At 41.3% G+C, this 25,037-nt stretch overlaps 1 pseudogene; it reads right to left on the reverse strand.

Moving 5' to 3' along the window:
- Window positions 1–4,454: 4,454 nt before the first annotated feature.
- Window positions 4,455–16,974, reverse strand: LOC103016835 (GSK3B-interacting protein-like; annotated as a pseudogene).
- Window positions 16,975–25,037: the final 8,063 nt, after the last annotated feature.

A 25,037-nucleotide genomic window follows, 5' to 3' on the forward strand; every position in this document is an offset into this window, starting at 1 on the left:
TCTGAGGATCTAATGTACAGCATGGTGACTGTGGTTAATAATAGGGTATTGAATACTTGAAAGTTGCTGAGAGTAGGTCTTAACTATTCTCATCATAAAAAAAAGCATTGTTATATGAGGCGATAGATGTGTTAATTATCTTGATTTTGGTAATTATTCCACAGTGTGTATGTATATCAAAGCATCATGTTGTACTGAATATATTCTCTAAAGGAAAAGGAACAATGAGATATCATTATGTGAATAAGAAAAAGACACAAACACACGCAATATTGCACCCACTTAAGTTGCTTTATATAACTTTATGCTTATTAGTCAAGTTCAGGTGGTTCCCATACATCTGCTATGAGTGTATACACCTCACTCTTACCACTCCATTTCCATAGAAACTCTATCCGGCGAGGAGCTTTTGAATCTCTCCTATCTGAACTTTTTACTATTTATCACTGCTTACTTCTCAAAATAATTAAACCTCTAATTCCAAGATGCAGAGTTGCATGATTCACTTTCCTCTCTCTGAAACTTTTTTCTCTCCTGTGTTAAGTCCCCACTGGCTCACCTCCCACTCCCCACCCAGGGTCCCAGGACTCACTCTGCTCAGGTGCTTTGAGAATAGATGCTATCCACCTCCGTAGGTCAACTACAATTGGCATTTAAATAATATACTTGGTCACTCTTCCCCTAAATGTTTTCTCCCTGGACTTACTTAACATACTTCTCTGTTATTCAAAGAAAATATCAGCACCATCCAACTTTTGGAAGACCTACCATGAACAGTTTCTAGCCACCTTCACATTTGAAATATTTATGGTTTATCAAGAGGTTCATATATGTACTTATGAAATGACCTTCAAACTAACCAAAATATAAACTTTTAAATCCGTCCTCTAAAAATAATCATTTTATGCTGCCATTACATAGATCTCTTTCTTCTTGGCCAACCTCTTCTAGTCTTCCCACTTCATCAAACCCAAAACCAACTCACAATTCACAAATTATTTTTGCTCTTTAGGGGAGAGTAAGTCCTAAGCTCTCTGAATACTTATTTTATATTTTTGTTTTACCTGCATTTATCCACCCCCAAAATAATGCCAGCCTCAAGATACATTTATGAGGTTAGAAGTCAAGATAGTGTATATGGTGGGTGGGATTAGTGGCTAGAAAGGGGCTGAGGGTGGGATTCTGGCATGCGGTTATGTTCAGTTTCTTGATATGGGTGCTAATTGGATGGGTATTTTCTGTTTGTGAAAATTTATCAAGATGTTTGGCCATAATTGATTAATGTTTCTGTACATGTAAAACACTTACCAAAAAAAATCAGTCTACTGAAATCAGCCCCAAATCTGTGTTTACTGTTTCTCCTCTCAGCCTGTTTTTCCATTCTACTCACAGACGTAACAAATAACAAACATACTGAGTTCATTATAAAAGATCTAAGGCAATGATGACTTTTATCATTGATTTATTCTATCTCTACCATCACAGTTATGTTTCTAGCCAGGTAGACACTATTAATATTCTTTAGACAAAAGTAATTTATCCTCGAACTCTTCCCATTGATCAACTTCCCTACATGCTACCATGTCACGGGTCTAATTAGATGGTGCTCAGAAAGCAGCTGATGGGGCTACACTTGAATTTGTGTTGTGGATAACAGACAGCAGAGCGCAGGAGCACCACGCTGGAGCGCAGTAATGACTCCGTAATTAATACAATTCAAAGAACTCACATGGGAAGTGTCACGTCCTTCCTGTCTGTCAAACATGATTAATAGACCTCAGCTACCAGAGACTGTTCATCCTGGTGCTTCTTCACATTGGAAAGAAATGGAAATGTAATTCAAGATTTTATAAACCTATATGTATTCGCTATGCCTCTTATGCACACACAAACACGTACCACATGTACACACACCGTATACACACACACACACACATACACTGTGTGTCTTTTTTGGAAAAAGCCACTGTATTGCAAGTAGCTGGGGCAATCCATGTGAAGAGTAGACAACAATGGATAAAAGAATTAAAATGAGTAAACTATTCAGTCCTAAATAACTACTTTTGGCATGGCATATTCTTCTACCTTTCAAATGTATTCAGATTAAGAGGAAATATCCAGGCCAAGTCTAGCATTGCCCAAAGAATCAGTCAAAATAGAATATATGAGCAATAAAAAAGGATCCCATCATATGTTTCTCCCACAGTACAGATGGATTCGATTCAACAAAAAATAGCATTTATTATTTACTGTGGGCCAGGCCCTGTGCTAGGCTCACCCAAGAGAAACCAACGGGAGCAAGACACAGTTCACGTCCTTAAGGACGTGGCAAAAGATGTGATTAAATCAAGGGTGTTGAGAGGAGATTGTCCTGGACTATCCAGGTTGGTCCCAAATGCAATCACATGTATATTTAGAAGACATGCACATGGAGGAGAAGACAGACAGAGAAGACAACATGAAGACAGAACAAAGAGATGAAGCCACAAGCCAGGGAACCCTGACGGCCCATGGGAGTGGGAAGAGGCAAGGAACGAACCCTCCCCAGAGCCTGCAAGGGGCGTCTGGTCCTGCCGACACCTTCATTTTAGCTCAAGGAAACTGACTTCAGACTCAGGCTTCCAGATCTGTCAGAGAATAGATTTCTGTTGTTTAAAACCACCCAGTTGTGGTCATGTGATACAGTAGTGACAGAGAACTAATACTCTGGATTAGGTTAAAATGTGATGTTAAATAGTTAGCTACTTGGTTGAAATCCACTGCATTTGAACTTCTTCCATGTGTGCAATGGCAAAAAATAGTATTCAATACAATTTTACATCATTACTGTGAAATGTGAAGCAAAGTTGCAACTAAGGACCATCACTGGTAGAATCAATTTTTCTTTGCTCTTGGATAACTGCATATTATTAACAAACATAAAAGTAAGGAAACACATTCTAATATGATACGTATGAGAAAACAAATTGGAATGAAAGTCAGCTTTCTCTGAAGAAGGCTTTATACTGATGTCAATTAATATTTAATATCACTTAATCTGAAAATAATATGTATCACATTGTTTTTTAAAATAATGACACAAAGTTTTGTTAACATGCATCACTCAGGGATACTTTTAATGATAAAATGATAGAGATAAGACAATTAAGATATATCCTCCCTTTCCTTAACTAGTAGCTTATAGATGAACAGGATTTTGTCAAGCAATAAAACTCCATGTCATTCACTAACTCATTCAATCCAATATATTAATTGAACTTATACTGTATGACTCTAATCCCAGAACTTTGGAGAGCTCCTAGAATATGGTCTTATGACTCTTCTTTGAACATCTTTCAATCTCAAATACCTGCCTCCAGAGGCAGTTTATTTCTGCCCAGTTAATGTGATGTCTGTGACATTTTCACTTTCTTTCAAGTTCAACTGATAGTCGCAATCATGATTACAGCAACAGTTCTGATCACAATTTACTCAACATAAATTAAGGACATAAATGCCAAGAAGACAACCAAGAATTTATCAGACATTCTGCTACTTCTAGATGATATATAACTCTTGGTACTGGTTCATTTTATCTCTGCCAACTATGTAACTAATATTAGGATAGCACATCCACCCTGTTTGTAAGATGGGAGGATCTCTAAGTTGAAACGTGTACCTGAGCGAGGTCTTTGATAGACCCCTCCTCAATAATACTTGTCTCTTCTTTCCTCTGAGGCTTACTCAAATGCCAGACACTATGATCCTATCTTGGAAAGTGTGGTCTTCCATCAGGGATGTGCCTTCTGGATTCTTATATGGGAACAGATCAGGGTTATTACAGACTCACTTCCCAGCTCTGTGGCCTTTGAAAACCTCCTCCTCTCATCTTCACTTTCCTCATCTTTAAAATGCAAATTGTAATGCTTCCTGATTTCTTCCGAGAACTATTGAAGATGAAATGTGATGATAATGTATGTAAAAGGTGTTTGAATATAAAAAGCTCTACCAACATAATCTACTGCTGTTTTTTTCCCTTATTAAGTCAGTCCAAGCTGGCAGTAAACCCCTTATTTAGCAAGCTGAATCAAAGTTTGAAGTTAGTTTATTTCCTATATGACCATGCAAATCTAGAATTTCCTATGTGAAAGAAAGTGCTGGCAGCATCAAAGTCCTGTAATAAGAGAATGAAATACTGATTAGGTTTTCAGAATGCCAGAGATACTATATGAAGAAATTTGAATGTCTTAATGATGGCATCACAGCAATGGCCTCAGGATTTCCTTAATGAATCAGAAACTGAGAAACACGATTCATTAGTCAATAAAGTTCTCAATCAAAAGCCTAAATGGGAAGCAAAAAATGATAAAGACACAAAATCAAAGACGCATTTTCTACTATGACCACCTGCAAGAATTTCAAGCTTTATGTCAACATGTGTACCAGCAACAGCCCCTCTAACAGGAAAAACTTAGTCATGACTGTCCATCCCTTTTCAGTTTCAAGTCTTTGAAGGAGTGCATTTCCAAATGCTTCCCGGTAGGCAGGGTTGAGCACATCCAGCAAGGAGTAGACTGTTTCATGGTAGGGAGTCTGTAAATGATCATCCACCTGGTCGAAAACACAACCTACCACCCCAAGCCCTGCTTCAGTGAGCTCCAGGCAGTATCTCTTCCTTTCTCTTGTTTCCACATCAATATAGGCCACATCGTCTGCACAGCACAGGGTTTTTGAGACAAACATGGTGTTAACTGCAGAGAACATCATTTACAGCTGCTTCAGCTTCCAGCCTCATGTCTTTCATATCAGATCCTTCAAAGCCATTAAGCTCTGCATCTTCTTCAAATGCTGACACACTGCTCCATGGGATTACACTCTGTTTCCCTTCTGCAAACATCTTTGACCTAAAATCTTTGACCTAAGCCCTTTGACTCCAAGTTCGGTGATCTTTACAGTAGGTGGAGTGGCTGCAGCTGCGCCCTCTTTCGGCTCTGAGAAGCATGCGACGTGGGAACACTACCATCTTACTCCTGCCACCTCAGGCACAAGTCTGCGTGCGCCCCGAGTCCTCCTCTTACTCTCTCCCCAGGCATCTGGCCATTTATTTATTTTAATTCAAGGGATACAGATTTTCTGGACATCCGCAACTATAACCAAGAGAAGAGCTACCTTGTACCAACGCAAATTCCTGCCGAACAGATTCCTTTGAGATGCATAAGTTTAATATGCATATTCATAAGTCTAATATGCATATTCTAAGTATAAGGTGTGGTCTGTGCCCTTAAGGACATTCAGCCAAATAGAAAGACAAGAATAACCCCATGAAAAAGAATAATTTTGTTAAACATTTATTCTCAGCATTCTAAGAAGCATTCTGTTCCTTGCCTTTCCAAAATAGGTGGTTAGCCAATTCCACGAAAGATGTTAGGAGGGAGAACCCCAAGTGTTAACCTGTTGATATTCTACAACAGTTCACAGTACGGCCAGGACCTAGGGCCTTGGTCTCATTTTTTTTAGATTTTATTTTTTAGAGCTGCTTTAGGTTCATAGGAAAATGAAGCAGAAGGTAGAGAGATTTCCCATTTATACCCTGCCTCCACACATGCACAACTTCCCCTATTATCAACATCACTCACCAGGGTAGTACATTTCTTACAGTTGATGAACCTACACCAACACCTCACTATCACCTACAGTCCAGAGTTTACATTAGAGTTCACTCTTGACGTTGTACCTTCTATGGGTTTGGGGCCAGCTACCACCATATTTCCCGGGGACTATCAATATTTGGACCCATAAATGTTAGGTTTGCCCCAGAGCCAGGGGGAACAGAGTTGGAAGGGGAAAACGGATCCGGGTAAAGAGGGAGAACAGAATGATTTCCAGTTCATCCATCTGAGAAGTTTAGATTTTTATGTCTCCAACTGTTTATTTAGCTGACTTTGTTTCATAGAATGTGGTATTATGGGGCAACAGAGTGTTTTTCTTTGATTTCATAGAGGCGAGTTCTATTTCTATTTTTCTAGAAATTAGAGAAACCTCTGCTTTTTACTCTATATGGGGTATATTTTATCAGACATATTTCTTATGTTTCCAGTGTAATACAAGTATCTAAGTAAAAAAGAGAACATTTCCTATAATAAGAGTATAATATGATGATAATGGAAATATAGATATGATGTTAGAAGTATTGTTTTAATGCTATCTCTTCAATACATGTCATAGGGCTCAATGGAAATGCTCATAGGGGCATCAAATAACTAAGGGGTTTGAGGAGGGGTGTTTGTTCTCAGCCCAGGTCAGGGGATTTGGCCATCATCTCAATTATCTATACGTCTGTGCATTTTTTTTTAGCATCTTCCACTATAAAAGCCTTAGAAGTGGAATCCGATATCCTAATCTATGGAAGGATGAAGCCAAAGGCAGGCAACATCATGAAAGGAGAGAAAAAAATATCTTTTATCTTCCATTAGACTCAGAGAAATCTGAGAATATCTACCCACAAAGTCAACAGAAGAAAATGGGTATTCATATAATGGTACCCAACTATTAAACTAAAGAAAACAATGATTAAAGATCAAGCAGGGTATATTTCAGCTATATAGAATCATGCCGAAAATTCAATAAAAAGCCAATCAAATCTTATACTGTCAAGAAAACTAATTGTCACTGAAAAAGATACCAATATGACCAGATTTTTAATTTTTTAAAATACTTCTTTGTGAGAATATTTTTCATATATACTAACCTCTCCCAGATCTAGATACAACTTCAAGTTCATCCCTCTGTTTTAACTCTTACTGTTGTTGTTGTTTTGTTTTGTTTTATTTTTCCCGCTTTAGAGAGAATTGACAAATTCTGACATTTGTTCAGCTAAAGATTCAGACACTCTCAAGAAATAAAACAATAGTCCATACAAGTTTGCAAGCGACATGTATTGTGTCTCTTAAAACAAATTCCAATACAAACTGGACTTTGGTCTGAGATCACATGGTAAATGCACTGGAAAGGAGTACTAGAGTCACTACTATGTAGCTTTTTATTTAAAAAACTACTAAAGAAGTAAGTGAAATCTAACTACACTTCAATAATTGTCCCAACTTCGTGTTGATCCAGCCTTGATTTTCTAGGTATTCACCCAGAGTGTGCGGTCTACCACTGTCTTATGCCACTGTATAAAATGTTGCTTATGCCGTCCTGAAGTATTCAGACTCTATTCATTGGAACAGTGGAAGGTTTATACAGAGAGCAATGGTATAACCAGAAACACATTTTGAAAGGATAGCTGGAAATACCATGGAGAATGAGTTTAACTAGAAATATATAGGCAAACCACTTCATACTCTTTCAAAAAGAAAATTTTAAAAGAATGTTAGATTCATTCATTCACTCAAAAAGCATCTGCTGAGTAGCTATTCCATTACATCACAAAGTGGTTTTCTTTAAAGAGAGTCCTGGCATTTAGTGATAGTTTAGTTGTCTTTTTAGACAGAATAAAGATAAACTTGTTATTTTTGGTAACAAATCAGTACAATCTTTACTGTGCTCTTGACATGGTGCCACATAATATAAAGGACTAAACTACACCCAACAATAGATGATGAGAACTTCAGTGTGGGCAGAGGCAATGACATTGAAAATAAAGGAAATGTGCAGAAGGAACTCTCTTCAGCATCCATGGAGGACACACGCGAAGGGAAGAGCGTGGAACTTGCTCCTGCTTCCTGGGATTTGAGTCTACTGGTCTACCCGGGATACCCTAGATGTGCCACCCACCTCAGACGCACGTTCTTCAAAAGGAGAAGACAAGACTAAACTCTAATTTCCCTACTAGCTCTAAAGACTCTTAACTTTATCTTAGTTAAGAACACACTGTGTCGTATAAAAAATTCAAAGAATTAGAGAATTAAACTCAATTCACTTTGGAGGAAAATTTGTCATTTTGATAGCATTCAGCTACAATTTTCAAATATCCTTGCTTATAACAAGGAACTAAAGTAAGCTAGTGGTGCTGCATGCAGAATTTATGCAAAACTTCACTCATATTTTAAATCAATTAGAGGTAATTTTCCAACATAATTTGAAGTCTTAATGAGAAGATGTAATTTTATTCATGAAATTTCCTTTAATTCTGGTTATAACCTACACAAACAGCCAAGGATATATGAATAGCATTTGTTAGTTATGGTACTTTTGTAGATTGGCCTCTCAATGAAGTCCCGTTCTTTTCTCAAGTCCAGAAAGACAGTTCATGTAAAAGGAGCTATTATTCCTTGATAATTACTCAGTGGCTCTCTGTATAGTATTGCCTCTGCGTCATGTGGTTTAGCAATTTTTAAAAGAAATTCTTTAAATAGGAATACCAAATAAACACAGGTGGGGAATTTCTACATATAAAACTGTTATAAAATTTGTAACTTAGAAGTATACTTATATAACACATTAATATTTCCATTTAACATAGATGAAGGATTAACACTAGTGATTTTAAAACATTGTTTTAAAAAGAAAATAAATAACAAATTATTCTTATCTTTAAGAGCCATGAGACCACCATCACTCTGTAGTAACACTAAGTGATGTAATAGTTGATATTCTTCCCTATCTTGGGACTAGGTAAAGAACCCAGTAATTCAATAGCTCAGAGGGAGGGTAAAAAGTGAAGGGAAGGAGGTCCAGGCCGTGCAGTAGGGAAAGGGGGGCTGCAACCGGATTAGGAAGAGTAAAATTATCCCCTAGTAATTTGTATGGAGAAGTAGCCCAAAATCATGGTTTTGGTGTTTCCCCCTATAAAACTAGTCTACATTCTTTTTATGATGATCTGTAAGCTCATTTGTCGAGGAACCTTGTTTCAGATGGGAAGAATGAAGAGTGGCCTTTATTTGCAATCACTTATAAATTTATGGAACAAATAGGATAAGCTGCAGATGGGTGGGTGGTGGTTAGGGAAGGGGGGATTACCAGCACTTTCAATTTTGGCTCATAATCATTTAAAACTGAATAAATCTGACTGTGATGTGCAATGAGGAAAACTCTAGCCTAAAAGTGCTCTCTGCCTATGAAAGTAACTAGGTCCACAATGACTGCATGCTAACTTGCAGATTTTAATGTTCTCTTTTTCTCAGACACGGTTTTAAAAGAGTTCAGGATGGTCAGCTCTGGAGCCAAATCCTCTGTGAAAGAACAAAGACAATGTGAAAGGACTGGTCATTGGTTAGGTTCCGTGTGACTGCAGGAGCAGAACCCACAGAAATTCATAAACCGTGGAACCAAGGCACAAACTTAGCAGTCAAACAAAATTAATGCCCAAGGAAACTCACTGAAGCACTACGAAAAGGTCAGCAGTCTGTACCAAGTACCACGGAGAAGAGAAGTGTATTTGGTTTTTCCAGTTTCACTCCATGAGAATAAGAAAGGATGGTCCCTAATCACCGGCAGGTAGCAGTTAGTCCTCACAGCTGCCAGCCATGGAAAGGAAATTTGCCAACCAGCACTGAAGCAAAGGTGACCCCATGCAAATTACCTGCGTGGAGCTCAAATGCTACCTAGATGCCTTTGGAACCAGACATCACTGAGAGAGTGGATGGGGGTCACCATGTCTCATCGACTTTTGCAGCTTTGTCTGAGAGTCTGGAGACGTAGCGGGTCTTCCCATGGAGACCCTTCATCATGTAAAAAAGATTCAGCAAGTCTCCATGGAGCATAGACTTGAGTTGAAGAGTTAAAAAGCAAACCACACAGAAAGAGAATTGCTGGCAATCCTGACAGTTTCCCTACCCTTACTGGCCGCCAGCCTCCCCTCATTTTCACCTAGTGTACTGGACTTTGGTGCCAAATGGATCTTGGTTTAAATCCAGCTACAGTATTTATTAGGCATGAAGTTCAAGATAAGTCCCCCTCAGAGCTTCATTTTCCTCATCTGTAATATTGGCGGCATCTAGGCTGTATTAGTTAATCTATGAAATTGCCTACCATGGAGACCAGTCTACAGAAGCGGGAACCATAGTGCTTGGTTTCTACTTCAGACTCTAAAATTCCTACCTTAATTATTTGTCACTGGTCCCAGGGTTTTTATTGTTTAGAGATGATCTCTCCTGTATTTAAAACTCAGTTTTCTTGAGTGAAGTTTGATTTAATACCAATCTCTTCTGTACTTCAAATTTAGTTTTTCCCAATGAACTTTAGGTCACGAGGGTTTCTTTGGTCAGTAATCTTTGCTATCATCCCAAGGAACCAAACCCTGACCTAACCACGTGGCTAATAAAAAGTATCTTTGATAAAAACAATAGAGCTCAAACATAAATGTAACATTTTAAGTAATGCAAAAATCCACACAAGGCAGCTCAACTTTCACTGCAATTTCAAATCTCTGAATGCATTGGACAGGCTTTCTTCCATCTCCATGCAACTTCTAGGAACTTCAACACAAAATCAAGAAGGTTTCATTTGTTTTGATTCTATCTTTTAACTGACACTCTGTTGTATTTACTATCTTTCTCCCTGTGGCCTTACTCTCATTTTACGGGATTAGCTTTACACTTCACAGCGCTCATGGGGTTATTCCCTCTTGAACATTCACCACAGGTTTCATATCTTGCTAGCAGAGGGAGATTAGTGTTTTAGTTAAGATTTCTGTGGAAGAGTTATCGGCGACTCAGATAAGTTGGCATTCATTAAAATAATTAAACCCTACTACTAAACATGATTCAGAAAAGATAATACCTAGTTTTAATCTGGTATCCTTTTCACTAATACTTAATACTTGTTCTAATTTTTATTCCAATCATATATTTATGTAAAGAAGTTACTAGTCCTTTTTCTAAATATATAATTCCCCCTGAGAGGGAACAAAAAAGAAAAATAAAAGCACAAAGAATAAAAATTAAAAATAAGAGAAGTTAAGCATGCTGTCTCTGGTCAAGTGAAATTGTCTGGTGCTTCCTGGTACGTGCATCTAGCAAGGGAATAGCCAAGGTGCAAGACAAGAAAACCCATTTCTACAAATATCATATGATTCACTTATATGTGGAATCTAAAAAATGGTACAAATGAACCTATTTACAAAACAGAAATTGAGTCACAGATGTAGAAAACAAACTTATGGTTACCAAGGAGGAAAGCGGGGGGGAGGGATAAATTGGGAGACTGGGATTGACATATACACACTACTATATATAAAATAGGTAACAAATAAGGACCTGCTGTAGAGCATAGGGAACGCTACTCAGTGCTCTGGAATGACCTATATGGGAATGTTAAATGTGCTGTTCACATAAGAGATTTCCACTGAGGAGCTGCCCTGGGGTCCGTTGTAGCCCCCAGTGAGGGATAATATAGACAAGAGAAGCCAGAATATGTGGATCTCACCAATTTGCACTTTCTGAGACCTTGGTACCAAACTTGGGAAGCTATTTAAGGCCAAGATGTCGTACTGAACATCCTTAGAAGCCAGGACCTCACCGAGGAAAAGAAGAGAGCAGGGCGCCTGCCAGGACAGGTATCTCCAAGTGAGAAGTGCAGGTGACAGGAGTAAGGACAGCGTTTTCTCTTTTTCAGTCTTTGCTCAGATCATTCATTTGGGACCGGGTGGTGGACATTCACTTCTAACTCCCGAAGTGCCGTGGGCACCATGACGATGCTATAGTTTCACAAGATGCTATGAGCCACCAGGCATTTGCTTCTGCTACTGCAGAATCCCCGAGTCCCATGGCTGCTGAAAGTGGCTCCTCAAACAGATAGCAAGGAACAGAGTCAAGGCCGGCCTGGCACAGACCACAGGGGTCCCATCGCAGCCTTGAACGTGGGTGAGTCCTCAGGGCAGGCTCCAGAGCCTCCCACAACCAGAAAAGGGTTTACTGTCTCTTCTTCCTCTTCCGTCCCTCCTCCCTGGCACTTCCATGGCGTCCCTCCTGCCAGCCACCCCTCATACCTGCTTCAGACGGGCCACCTGTCCAGGGCAGAGCGGCCCCTGCAGCCGTCAGGTCTCCATCACTGTGTCACGCACTCCAGTGTGGAGGATCTCGGTCCTGCTTTTTAAAAAAAGAGAGGAGTTGCCTCTGCCTGGACACCTTGGGGTGCGGTCAGGCCCCCCGCTCCCCTGAACTGGGGGACACTCTGTGGTCCCATCGGTTGCTGCATGGCACTTCCCCTACTTCCCAAGTTCCATTTTTCAACACCCCTCATCCTAGTTTCCATGGCAACGCATGGTTCTCTTCATGAACCTACAAGAGCAAGGACATGCCTTCATCACGGGAGGAGATTTTAAACAAAAAGTACATAACAAACATCACAAATTACTTCTTCTTTGGAGTTATTTGAAGACTTAGTGGCTGCATGTTGAAGAATGCTGTATTACTATCCACACACTTTTCTTCTGGTTGAAATCACCATTTAGGAAAAGTGCTCCGTCATGCAGAGCTTCAGTCTATGTTTTCATATTCCAGGAGCTATTATTGACCCAGGAGGGTCACACCATCGCTGTAAAATCTTCGCCTATGCTCTTACTTATATGGATTTTGAAATGTTCCTCTTGATCATTAGCACTCACGGAAACGTGGAGGTCTTTTCACTTCTCACGAAGCGAGTCCCTCCGTGATGCACTGTGAGATATTTGATTAGCTCGGGAGGATGGACTCGTTTCCCAGAACTGCTGAGCGGTGTCCCGTTTCTGCAGAGGTTGCAAATTGAGCCTGTGATTGCACGCTCGTGTGCCTGTCCAGCCCGGGGCGATGCTGCCTTTCCTTCCATAAAACTGGCATTTGCTCTTTGCTGGCCTATGAAATAGCAGCTGCTTTGTGCACTTAGTATTCAGCAAATATTAATTAATGGTACTACCGGTCTATATCTGGGCAGGCTGTCTCTGCTTCTTTTTATAAATGACCATGTTTCACTGTTATATTTAGACATTACAGAAGGGCATTACGTTACATGGTACAATGCTGTTTAATAGTCAAATAAATCGTTACCCTAGTTTTTAAAGTCTGAAGAAGATGCCTCGGCTTCTACTAGTAAGAGTCTCTATCCTTTGACGTTTAATTGTTGAAGGAGGAGGGGAGGGGGAGGGGAGGAGGAGAAGGAAGAAGAGGAAAATGGGGAAGGATTGTTATGAGGTAACAGAGATGAAAGCGGCATGACTGAGGAAACCGTCTGTAGAGGGTAGTCTAATAAGGGAAGAATAATCTAGGACTCATACACATTAAAAATGGATTTCCTTTCGAAGAGAAAAACAGCAACAACAAGAAAATAATTAGCATGTAGCTTGGTTCGGCTTCGTCCGAACCCAGAAGTTAAGATAAGGACTTGGATGCAAGTGGTTTATTTAGAAGGGATCAGGGACCCCAGAGCCAAGGAAGGGGCGCGAGGAGAAAAGCCCACGGAGAGCGCGGGAGCAGGTGCGGCCTGCAACGAGGGGCCAGTCCCGCCCTCCTCACAACTGTCTCTTCAGGGGAAGAAAGGCATTTACCCTCCACCTTGTACCTCCTCAGCTTCAAGAGGACGACCAACCCACAAGACTCCCTGCTGGGGCTGAGTTCCCACAGCCCTGGGGGGAGACCTGAGGAGGAACAGCAAAGAGATGCTTCCGGAGCTTGAGAGAAGAGAGAAGACCATCAGGTTCCAGGGCGCGGGTGCACACGGCTGGGGGTGGAGGAGGGAGGTGGGGACCAGCCCAAGCATCTGCCCCAGCAGGGCCACGTCTGGGCTCCCTGGATCCAGATCCCTGCAGCAACGACACTCCTCAGAGTCCTTGCCTGACGCCTGCTCACCGCCCCTCTCCGGCCCCTCCCTCTGCTATAATCTTCACCCCCTTGACATGTCGTCACGTGATTTTTTTTTTTTTTTTTTTTTTTTTGCTTGATGTCAGTTTTCCCGACGCAAAGGGTACACGTCTCCCCAGGACCCACGGCAGTGCCTGACACACAGAGGCTGCGCCATCTGTATTGGTTACGGGATTCATGTCAAGTTGTTCCATGCGCTAGATTAAAACGTAAGTAATCAGGGCTTCCTTCCCTGCTGGCGCAGTGGTTAAGAATCCGCCTGCCAATGCAAGGGACACGGGTTCGAGCCCTGGTCCGGGAAGGTCCCACATGCCGCGGAGCAACTAAGCCCGTGCGCCACAACTACTGAGCCTGTGCTCTAGAGCCCGTGAGCCACAACTACTGAGCCCACGTGCCACAACTACTGAAGCCCGTACGCCTAGAGCCCGTGCTCCACAAGAGAATCCACTGTAATGAGAAGCCCGCGTGCAGCAACGAAGACCCAATGCAGCCAAAAATAAAAAAAGTAATCATAATGCCCTTGATTTCTACATCTAGGGGAATATGTGATGATTTACAAGAAATATTAGGATGCTTTGAACTCAAAGGACAAAAGATTCTTTTGTTAGAAAAACAAAAACAAAAAAACTGGGACTTCCCTGGCAGTCCAGCGGTTAAGACTCCCCGCTTCCACTGCAGCAGGCGTGGGTTCCATCCCTGGGCAGGGAACTCAGATCCCACGTGCCAGTGCAGTGGGCCAAAATAGAAAAAGAAAAACAAACAAGCAAACAAAACAACAACAAAACCTACCTATTGGTATTATTACATTACATGGATATTTAAGTATTATACAGATGTACAGACTGTATTATGTGGATCCATAAATCTGGCTCTCCGCAGAGCACACTGAAAGCTGTTGAGGCTTAGAGGAGACAGCGGGAGACCCCGCAAGGCAAATGCACCTGCAGGAGCCGGGCGACCCCTCACTGCCGTCCTGTGATCTGTGCGGCTGGCAGACAGCGTTCTGCACAGCTTGTTGGAGAGAAGACAAGGTCTTCATAGTAATCAGTTGGTAAAGAACCAGTCTGTGAAAAAGCCTAAAGCAAAAGGAGGTTTCTGGAGCCCAGGGCCCTGACAAGATCAGGGTGTAGGAGCTCATGCGATGGGGCAGAGGAGGTCAGAGGCAGAGAAGCATTCAGACCACGTGGAACCAACAGAAATCCAATTTAGGCTATTATGTTCTCTCAAGAGACAAAAATAAATAAATAAATAAAAATAAAAAGCCCTCATTTTAAACAACAGAAGCAGAAAAATCCTGCAATCGATACCTGAAGAGTGACTCAAAGTGACTCAGGAGAGCAGACAGGAGCAGGGAAAGAAGGGTGGGATCAAGCCCTCACCACAACACCCTGTAATTACAGTTAATCTTGGCTTCTTACCTCCGAGTCCTGTCTGCCCACTGTGATACTCTTCTCAGATCAAGGAACACGTCTTTGGCTTCCTTATTCTCCAGAAAAATATGCTTTTTAAAAATTTTGGGAAAGATTTAACAAGGGGAGCGAAGAGAAAATAGTTTTAAATTTAAAATGAAATGAGAATGAATCTAGGCATTAGGGAAAATATGCTAATTACCTGATGTTCTGTAATTAATGCTGGTCTGGACAGCCTAACCCTTCAAGAATCTCCAAAAGTTAGCTATTGTCCCCAAAAGACGAGCCATTCTCAATGTCTTTGGAACATGTTATTATCGAATGCCAAATGATTGCACTCAACACCCAAGTTGTTATTACTCATTTGAGTTGCACATTTGAGTGGACAGAAAGCCATCCTACTCGCCCACTGTGAAATAATTTTCTTCCCGATTGTCCTTACATGGCTTCATTTCCAGAAGATATAGCAACATTGCACCTCTGAGAATAGTAATCATAAAATTCTCAGTAGAGGATTTTTTAGAACAAAGCAGTATCTCATGTCTTAAAGAAAATGGGAAGCAGTAACCGTATCTTTTTTCCCACAGTGAGTAAGTGCTAAATAAAGGGCAAAATAGTAGGACTAAGTCTTCAAAGATTCAGAGTATATTCATGCAACAAGCACTTGTGAAGCAAAGAATTGGGAATTGAGGGTTCAAAGATGAATAAAATATAGTCTCTGCCCTCAAGAAAAATTTATTTTTTAACATTTTCTATCTGTTTGCTTTGACTATGTTGTCTCCCAGACCCAGAACATAAGGTTTGTCCTACAGATAAATCAAAACAAACTGATGGACAGTGAAGACCCAACCCTAATTTGCACTGCCCCATCATGGTAACTGGAAAAAGTACGATGTTCTAGGGATTCCTCAATGTATTCAGCCATCAACTGAACACTAAAAATAACCCTTTATTTGGTCATATCACTTCTGATATTTTTCAACGTTTCCTCTGAAGAGCAAGACTTGAACCCAAGATCTTTTGGAAGGTAAATAACATCACAGCGGCTCCTTTTATTCTGTGAGGAGAAACTATGACAATGGCCAGAGAAGAGTTCTGGGCTCCAACCACCTCACCATTACAACTAGTAACAATCAGTGATGATTTACCAAAGGAGAGCAAACAGCCGATGGGAGAGTTGTTACCCAGCAGAGTATGGGGGTAGCTGTAGAGTCTTCCCTCCTGAGGGTGGGAGCAGGTCTGTGACATCCTGGTGACCTCTTTAACTCATGAGTCCCACTAAAACAGAAAGCCATGCCCCTCTTCTGTTTTAGACAAGCAGAAGACCTTTTGACTTCTGCTCCTTAATTTACCTCCAATAAAGTTTCCATTTTTACCAAAATCCAGGATTGGGGGAAATAGTGTCTAATTACTAAATATTGTCCTTTGATTGGGGTGGGGGTAGTAGCAGGGGGTGTCCGCATCAGCGAGTGATATGGACTGAATTGTGTCCTCCTCCCAAAATCCATATGTTGAAACTCTAACCCCTAGTGTGACTGTATTTGGACTCAGGCCTTTTAGCAGGTAATTATGGATAAATGAGGTTATAAGGGTGGGGCCTTAATCTTATAGGATTGGCGGCCTTATAAGAACAGGAAAAGTGAGATCTCTCTCCCTCTCTGATCATGGACAGAAAAGAGGTCATGTGAGCACACAGCAAGACGGCAGCCACCTACAAGCCCAGAGAAGAGGCATCAGAGTGAAATCTACCTGCTGGCCTTGATCTTGGACTCCTCAGCCTCCAGAACTGAGAGCAAACTAACACTGATCATGGTGACAGGATTCTCCTGAAGAGAAATAAAAAGCTGCCCTGGGCAGGACTTCAAGCCCAACCAAGAAGCATCATGCAGTGGTTCATAGTTTGGAAACTGAAATCTCACAGACTTTAGTCTTGATCTCTGCTATGCCAGGGACTTGCTGAATGACCTTGAGAAGGGAACTAAACTCTCTGAGTCTTGATCTTCCCACCTGTAGCATGTCAATAATAATAGTATCCATCTCAAAGAGTTTGGAGACAATTAAACAAGACAGTGCTTACATAATAAGGAAGAACAAATCTGACTCCGTATTGGATCTATCTCTTTTTACTTTAACCTTTGGGTTCTATTGCTTTTGCTACAAGTTAATCACTAAGGGGGTGTTGCCTATAAGCTTAAATTATACGTGATGGGATCCCTGCCTCCCATGTAATGAACGTTAAGCTAAAATACCTTTGTTTAGCTCACAGGAAACATCCAGACCTGGCCCACCCGTGAATGGCTGCAGGAAAGAAGAAATGAACGCATCCCCTTTGGACGCTGACTGGAACCAGGACTTTAGCCCCTCCCCTTTTAGTATAAAAGAAGCCTGAATTCTCACTCAGGGAAGATGATTCTTTGGGACACTGGTCCACCATCTCCTCGGTCTGCTGTCTTTCTGAATAAAGTCACTATTTTTTCCCTCAACAACTCATCTCTCGATTTATCGGCCTGTCACGTGGCGAGCAGCATGAGCTTCTACTTGGTAACACTTGTAAAGCTCCTATTACAATGTCAGGCACAGAAGTACACTCATAAACATTTTATAACCGGAGTCTAGATTGATTTTAAAAAACCTTGCTCATGGGAGTTGGGGTTAGCAGATGTAAGTTTTATATACAGAATGGATAAACAACAAGGTCCTACCTAGGGAACTGTATTCAATATCCTATGATAAACCATAATGGAAAAGAATATTTTAAAAGAATGTATATATATATATATATATATATATATATATATATATATATATATATGTATAACTGCATCACTTTGCTGTACAGCAGAAATTAACAAAATATTATAAGTCAACTATACTTCAATAAAAAAAAATCATGCTCAATATTTAACCAGTTTCTTCATCCTGCAAGGATATTTTTTCCTCTTTTTTTCTTAACCCTAGGTACTATAGAAGAAGACATACAAAGTCTTGGCTAAGGTAATCTAGTTTTGATTATGAGTTGAATATAGAAGTTAACTTTCAAAGGGATTTCTTTCCAGTACAACAAAATATATTGTTTTTCAATCTGCTTTTTTCTGGTGTTCTATCAGTCACCTTTCATTCCTTTCTTCCCTCTCCCACTTCCCTCCTGGAAAGTTAGGCTCTCACTAAGCCATTTACCAGATAACATTACTGATTTCCATAAGTACCCATGCAGGGCACTAGGACACTCAAATAGATGTTTATGGTGCATATTAGCCTCTATTCCAATACAAAATTTCATTATTTTCTTTAATACATTTTAATACAATTCTTGAATACAAGAATTAAATCTGCATGCTGTGTGACAATTCCTTTGCTCTCTCAATTTTAGTTAGAGACACTAACAGCATTTTCTCATCAGGTCCTGCTACAATAACCTTGTTTTAAGTATTCTCTCTTCAAAGTGCTTGGTTTGTTTGCCTCCCTGGAGCATCAGCTCTTATGATTGTGTGACATCTAAATTGTTTCCATGACTGGAACATCAGTGAGGGACTTAAATAGTTGAGAGATGCTTAGTTATAACAACCAATGCAGGACCAATCCTCTAGTCAAACAAGGATCAGGGACATCCAAAACAAAATGTTTTTTCCTTAAAGAAAAGATAATCTACATCAAGTAACTCAATAATACTTGTGAAAATAAATTGGGAAACAAGCAAACAAATAAATTTAAACATGTATAATTTGGGAACAAAAAATCTTTCTACAGCATCAAAATTAATATTTGTAATTCTGAGAAGTTGTTTACATCCTAAGTATGGGGTTGCATTACAAATTTTGGGGTAGGAAATACAATACTGCAGAACTGACCTTCCAGGGGAGCTGCTGTCTTAGCCACAGGCAGACGCAGGGAATCAAATGCTGTGATGCATGGCCCAGGAAGCTGCCCACAGATTGGTTAGCTCCAGAACAGTACTTACTGCTAGACCAGAATAAGCAGAAACTGGATGCCTCGTATCAGCCTCACATCAGCTCTGAAACTAGTACCTGACCACTGGGTTGCCTGCTAAGATGAAAAGTATCAATACCTCAGGACCATACTTGCCAGCAACAAGAGAGGATGCAGCAAAGACACAGCCTGAGTGAGGGTGTGTGATGATTGAATACCTGGAGCCTTAGCTGCAAGAGAATCTGAAAGAAGTGAGTGCAGTACAGGAAGACACACAGAGAGAAAGGGATACTGGACTGATGAGAGTCAGTCCCCCATATCCTCCACACTTACCGTTCTGTCCCCTGTGGATCTAACCAGTACCTCTCCTCTCATGTGTCTAGATCGTTGATGGAATAAACCCAAGATGACTGAGTGAGGTCTTCCCAGTGTCCTTCCCAAAGGGGTCAGGCATGGAACTTCATGGAACATAGCACCATGTGAAATACTTTGGTTATCCATTTTTTTGTTCCTAAAATTACTGAGGACCAAGTTAGTTCTTTCACTCAACAAAACCAATTCATGAATAGAATGCTTATTTTTCTGTTTATATAACAAGGGAACAGATGGCAGTGGTTCAACTAGAACCCAGGGTGCCCCGGGATGACAGAGACTGGTACGCAGGGAACAGTCTGACTCAATGCAGGAAACAGCAGTGCTCTGACCATTGTGGTTGCTTTCTGCTTGCGCTCTGCTGCCCTTTGACCATGTGCATCCAGTATTAACATCCCACAGCCCTTCCCCATGGACAGATCATGCGAGGGGCCCACATCAGTCAGGGCTTCCCTCGGGTAAGAAACTAGGTTGCTCTTTTGTTGAAAAACTCAATGTTGAAGGACTGACACGTGGTACCTCCTCTTACTCACAAAGGTCTTCCGGGAAAGCAGTTTTACAACCTCCATTGATAACCTGTTCTATTCTTAACCTCCTGCTGCCAGAGAGGGGCCCTGGTTACAGCCAGCTAAATAGATTTATCACTGGGTGGTAAAATGCAAACTTTCTTGTTAATCCTAAAAACGCTAAATGCACTGACTTTAAAAGTCCTAAATTTGAGAAGAAAATCTAACAAAATAATTTTTCTCTAAGTACTAACTTAGTACTTAATTTGCATAGTTAATGGCTTGTTTCTTAGACAAAAATTTGAGATATAAACAGGCCAAAATAACCCACAAAGACCCACTAGTAGCCTTTATTTTTTTGTGTGAAATAATTGATACATTCCTTAAATTTATCTTTCTCCTAGTATGGTTTTTAACAAACATTTTATTTTATTTAATATTTAATTTTCATTGGAGTATAGTTGATTTACAAAGTTGTGTTACTTTCAGGTGCACAGCAAAGTGATTCAGTTATACATATACATATATCCACTCTTTTATAGATTCTTTACCCTATAGGCCAGTACAGAGTATTGAGTAGAGTTCCTTGTGCTATACACTAGGAACTGCTATACACTAGGTCCTTATTAGTTATCTATTTAATATAGTAGTGTGTATAAGCCAATCCCAATCTCCCAATTTATCCCTCCCCCCGCTTTCCCTGCTGGTAACCATAGGTCTGTTTTCTACATCTGTAACTCTATTTCTGTTAATGAACATTTTAAAACTTGTTGTGAGGTTTAATGAAAATGTGTTAAAAGCCAATGGACAAAAATACATTTAGCGCTGGTCTGGCATGGGAACAAACACAGAGACCTAACACCAACATTAACTTCGAGGTCCTGGACCCCCTGTCATGACCCTCACTGGATCTGGGCAGGTGGAGGTGGGTCCTCGTTAAGAGACTGGGCATCAGACAGTGAGGGGTCACTTGGGAAATCAAGACAGAGGTCAATTTCCAACAGATAGAACAGTATCTGGACTTTTAACAGCCAGTATGCGCCAATAAGCTCAGTATTCTTACTATACTTGCAAAGAGAGGTATTGTTAATGCAAGTCCGTGTGCCCGACGCACAGCGAGGCCAAACAAACTGAAACGCTGGAGTTTGGAGCAGAGAAAGGTTTATTGCAAGGCCATGCAGGGAGACGGGTAGCTCATGCTCTAAGAGCCCCAAGCTCCCCGAAGGGTTTCGGCAAAGCACTTTTAAAAGCCAGGTGAGGGAGGAGGGGTCACAGGGTATGTGATCGGCTTGTGCACAGTTCTCTGATTGGCTGATGGTGAGGTCACATGGTGGTGTCACGGGGGTTCAGATTATCAGTCCTTAGGCTCCAGGAGGCCTGGGGCTCTGTGCTCATGGTTGGCAAGTAGTTAACCTCTTCCATTTGTTGGAAGGGCAGGGGTTCACACTGCAAAACAACTCAGGAAATGTGCATCAAATACTATTATCTGGGTACTTCAGAGAGGAGCTAAAGCAGAGGATATGGGGGAAGACCTGTCCCGGAAAGGCCCCATAGAGTCCTACTCGGTTACAGTATTAACTACAAAAAGTCTCAAATGGATCCAACTTCACATTCCCTAAAGGGTTAACCAACCACAGAATTCAACCAGGTATTTCCCCATCACCCTGTGGATTAGCTTGTTCTTTTCCTACATAGGTAGATCATTATATGAATTTATTAAACCTAGAAAATTGGCTCTACATCAATAGTTTCCTAATTCTGTATTAAGGTTTAAGGGAATATATTTAAAGATTCTTTGGCAGGAGAAGTTGTAGGGCCATGAGTCACCCTACATGGATGCTGCCACCTTCTTTGAAGCCAGTGGCATCTCTCAGCCATCTGACACCTGGGGAAGGATGGCTACTCCCACAGAGGGGGCCACAAAAGGGGCAGTTGATGGCTTACACACAGCTGACACCAATTCAGGGGGTGGAGGGGAGATCTAAAGAAGAATTTGTTCCTCTGCCTGTATGGGACAGCTGAGGATCCCCAGAGAAGGAGGTGAGCTGAAGACTTGTGCTAGTAGGACAGTGGGGACCAACTAGCAAAAGTTAGATTGTTAATACTATTGTGACCTCATTGGTATCTGTAGGCTGGTATCTGTAGGCTGTAGGCTGGGGAGCTTCTGATTTATACACAGGCTGTCAAAAAAGCGTACAACCTGCTCTTTCCCTTCAGGGCTGGAAATGCCCTCTCTTGTGCTCTCCACCTATATAAATATTGCACGGCCACTCAGATCCAGTCCAAATCATGCCTCCTCCACGAAGCCCACCCTGATGTCCTGAAACAGCATAGACTCATCTCCCATAGCAACGATCCTCTGGGCAGCGCAGTTTAGCCCTTGATTCTTTACTGAGCTTGTAGTTCATCCTCATATGTGGTGCCTCGCATGAGCACAGGGAGGACAGGGACCATGCCACATGCCTTCCCCACTGTCCCCGCCTGAAACTGAGCACACAGGAAGTGCTTTAACAAACCATCCAATCTGAATTGGTATATAACAGCCTCCAAGTGTCCGCGTCATCATTTTCTTGAAAAATGGCAATATCATTATAGAGCCAAAGCTGTACTAATTTTCTAAAGAATGACTATCGAAAACTATCATGAAAGCCACTTGCAAAATATTCAGTTTCTTGCCTTTGGAGACCAGCAAAGGCAAGCCACCAAATTATTACAAATAACAGGCATATTGACAGCTATAAAACATCCTCCATCATATGATTAGAAAATCTTTAAAAGATCTATATGGTGAAAGAAACTCTACAGAGAATTTTTTTTTAATTTATTCTGCCTATTGTGCCTAAAATTGACCCAAGGAAATGACTTTAAATTTAACTATTTAAAAATTTTGTGAGCATTATGTGAGCAACTTCGTGGCTATGTTTTAATAATTTCTAATAATTTAATGCTAAATACGCTAAATAACAAGTCCTTTAATTAGCATTTACACATATTCTTGGGTGTGCTAAATAAAGAAAGCCATAGGTGGTATATCTTAGAATAATCAATGAACATTAATAATGATACACATAACTCTCATACTGTCCAGTAGTCATCACAAGCTGCTTAATTTTATCCCTTGCTTTTGGTGTTACAGATTTTTCTTTGTGCTCTTTGATAAAGCCCCAAGCGGGTGCGTGCGTCCCCAGAAGGTCTGTGTAGTGTTAGAGGTGCAGGATCTCCTGATGAAGGTCAGCACTTAATTTATCATCCACACGGAGCAGTTCTGAGAATGAAAGGCAGCACGGACTGTACGTAACACCACGGCCCCAGGCGGAAGGCAGGATGGCCCACAAGAAACTGGGAAATAGGGCCACCCGACACTTGATCCATACACGAACAAGCCCAGCCAATGGGAGGGAATTAAACTCACCTCTGAGCCCATTGTCACTGGGAGCAAAATTGTATGGGCATCTTGGTCTGTGCATTTTTCTAGTGAGAAGGTTCACAGTTTTTAAGAGATTCTTAAAAAGGCTTCTGTCCCCCAAACCACCCCCCACAAAAAAAAAGGTTAAAAACTGCTTGACTAAACCAAGGGAGGTTGTAGCCAGATAATGGTTGATCTTAAAAGATTAGACTTGACGCAGTAGGAGATGGGGAGCCTTTCCAAAGTGTGTCATGATGAAACCAATAGAATAATCTGTTTCCATCAGTGGGATGCAGGCTCTCCCATGCTAAGAGACGGCCACTCAAAATTCCCATTTGCTTATCGCATAGCTACCTCAAATTCCACTTAGGGAAAAACGCACTCATGAACTCTCCCCTGAATCTGCTTCTTTATTTTGCCTGCAGTGGTAAATGGCACTCCCTCCATCCACTCAGTTGCTCAAGGTGGAAGCCTGGAAGCCTTTCTGACTCTGTCTTTCTCATAACCACTACCTCCAGGGAAGCCCTCATCTTGAACCTACAACCTCCTAAGTGTCTCTCTCATCAACTCACGTCTCTCCAACCTAACTGCCAGGATGCTAGACCATGCCAACATCACCACTGCCTGAAGTCCAGTAGTGGTCGCCTACCTAACCCACCAGAAGCCCCTTCCGGCTCCTCTAGCCCACTCTCCTCACTGAACCCAAAATATTCTTTTTAAAAACCCAAATATGATAATGTTATTCTCTGGCTTCAAACCTTTTCACTAATTCCTTCTGCCCCTAGAAAAAGCCCCAAATCAATAAACAGCCTAAAAATTCCCCAGTAATGTAGTTACCTCCTCGGTAATGACACCTTCTGTCCTCCTACTCTTTTCCCCGATGGTTTTTATGCATTCATGGCTCACCAGAGGTCCAATCAATAGTATCTGTCACACATGTGATTACCTATTCTCATCTGTCTTCCCTGCAGGATTAGAGATTTGAGGAAGCCACCAGATCTCATGCCCCAACCAAGCACATGGCAGCTGCTCTAGAAATATTTGTTCAATGAATGAATGAACAAATTGCGCATGATGACCAGCTTTCTCCCTCACACACACACACAAACACACACACTTGTGATATGAACTCTAAGTGCAACCTCTGAAAGCAAGTTGGTGTTCAGGTAGGCAAAAAATATATATATATATTGGGGAGACCCCAGCAAGAGGTGAACTGGCTAAATCCTTGTTCCCTGGGCCCTCATTCTGACCCCTGGATCATGGCATTTGTCCCCTCTCTGCCCCTCACACCCCTAGTGTCCTCACCCTAAGAAACATTTCCATCAACTGTAGAATTCTGTACCTGGCCTATGTGAAAATAGTGCTCTGGTGTCCAATCATTATTTATGGAAAGAATGAATGGATAGCCAGTGGCCCTTGTCAAAATGATGGCGTTTGAGTGTCACTTCCTCTTGGTACCATTTCCCCCACTTGAGTGTGTCCTGTGTATGTTCCTACGGAACTGCCTAAGTTTCTCGTCTCTGAGGACTCGACCACAAAAGGAGCCCCCCTAACAGTACACATGACTGCAGAGGAGTGATGCACCCTTAACCCAGGAGTAATTCTACCGAAATGGGAGAGAAAACATTTAGCCAAATGACTGTATTGTTCATCGAAACTG

Source organism: Balaenoptera acutorostrata, chromosome 17 (assembly GCF_949987535.1).
Source record: "Balaenoptera acutorostrata chromosome 17, mBalAcu1.1, whole genome shotgun sequence".
Classification (NCBI taxonomy): Eukaryota; Metazoa; Chordata; class Mammalia; order Artiodactyla; family Balaenopteridae; genus Balaenoptera; species Balaenoptera acutorostrata.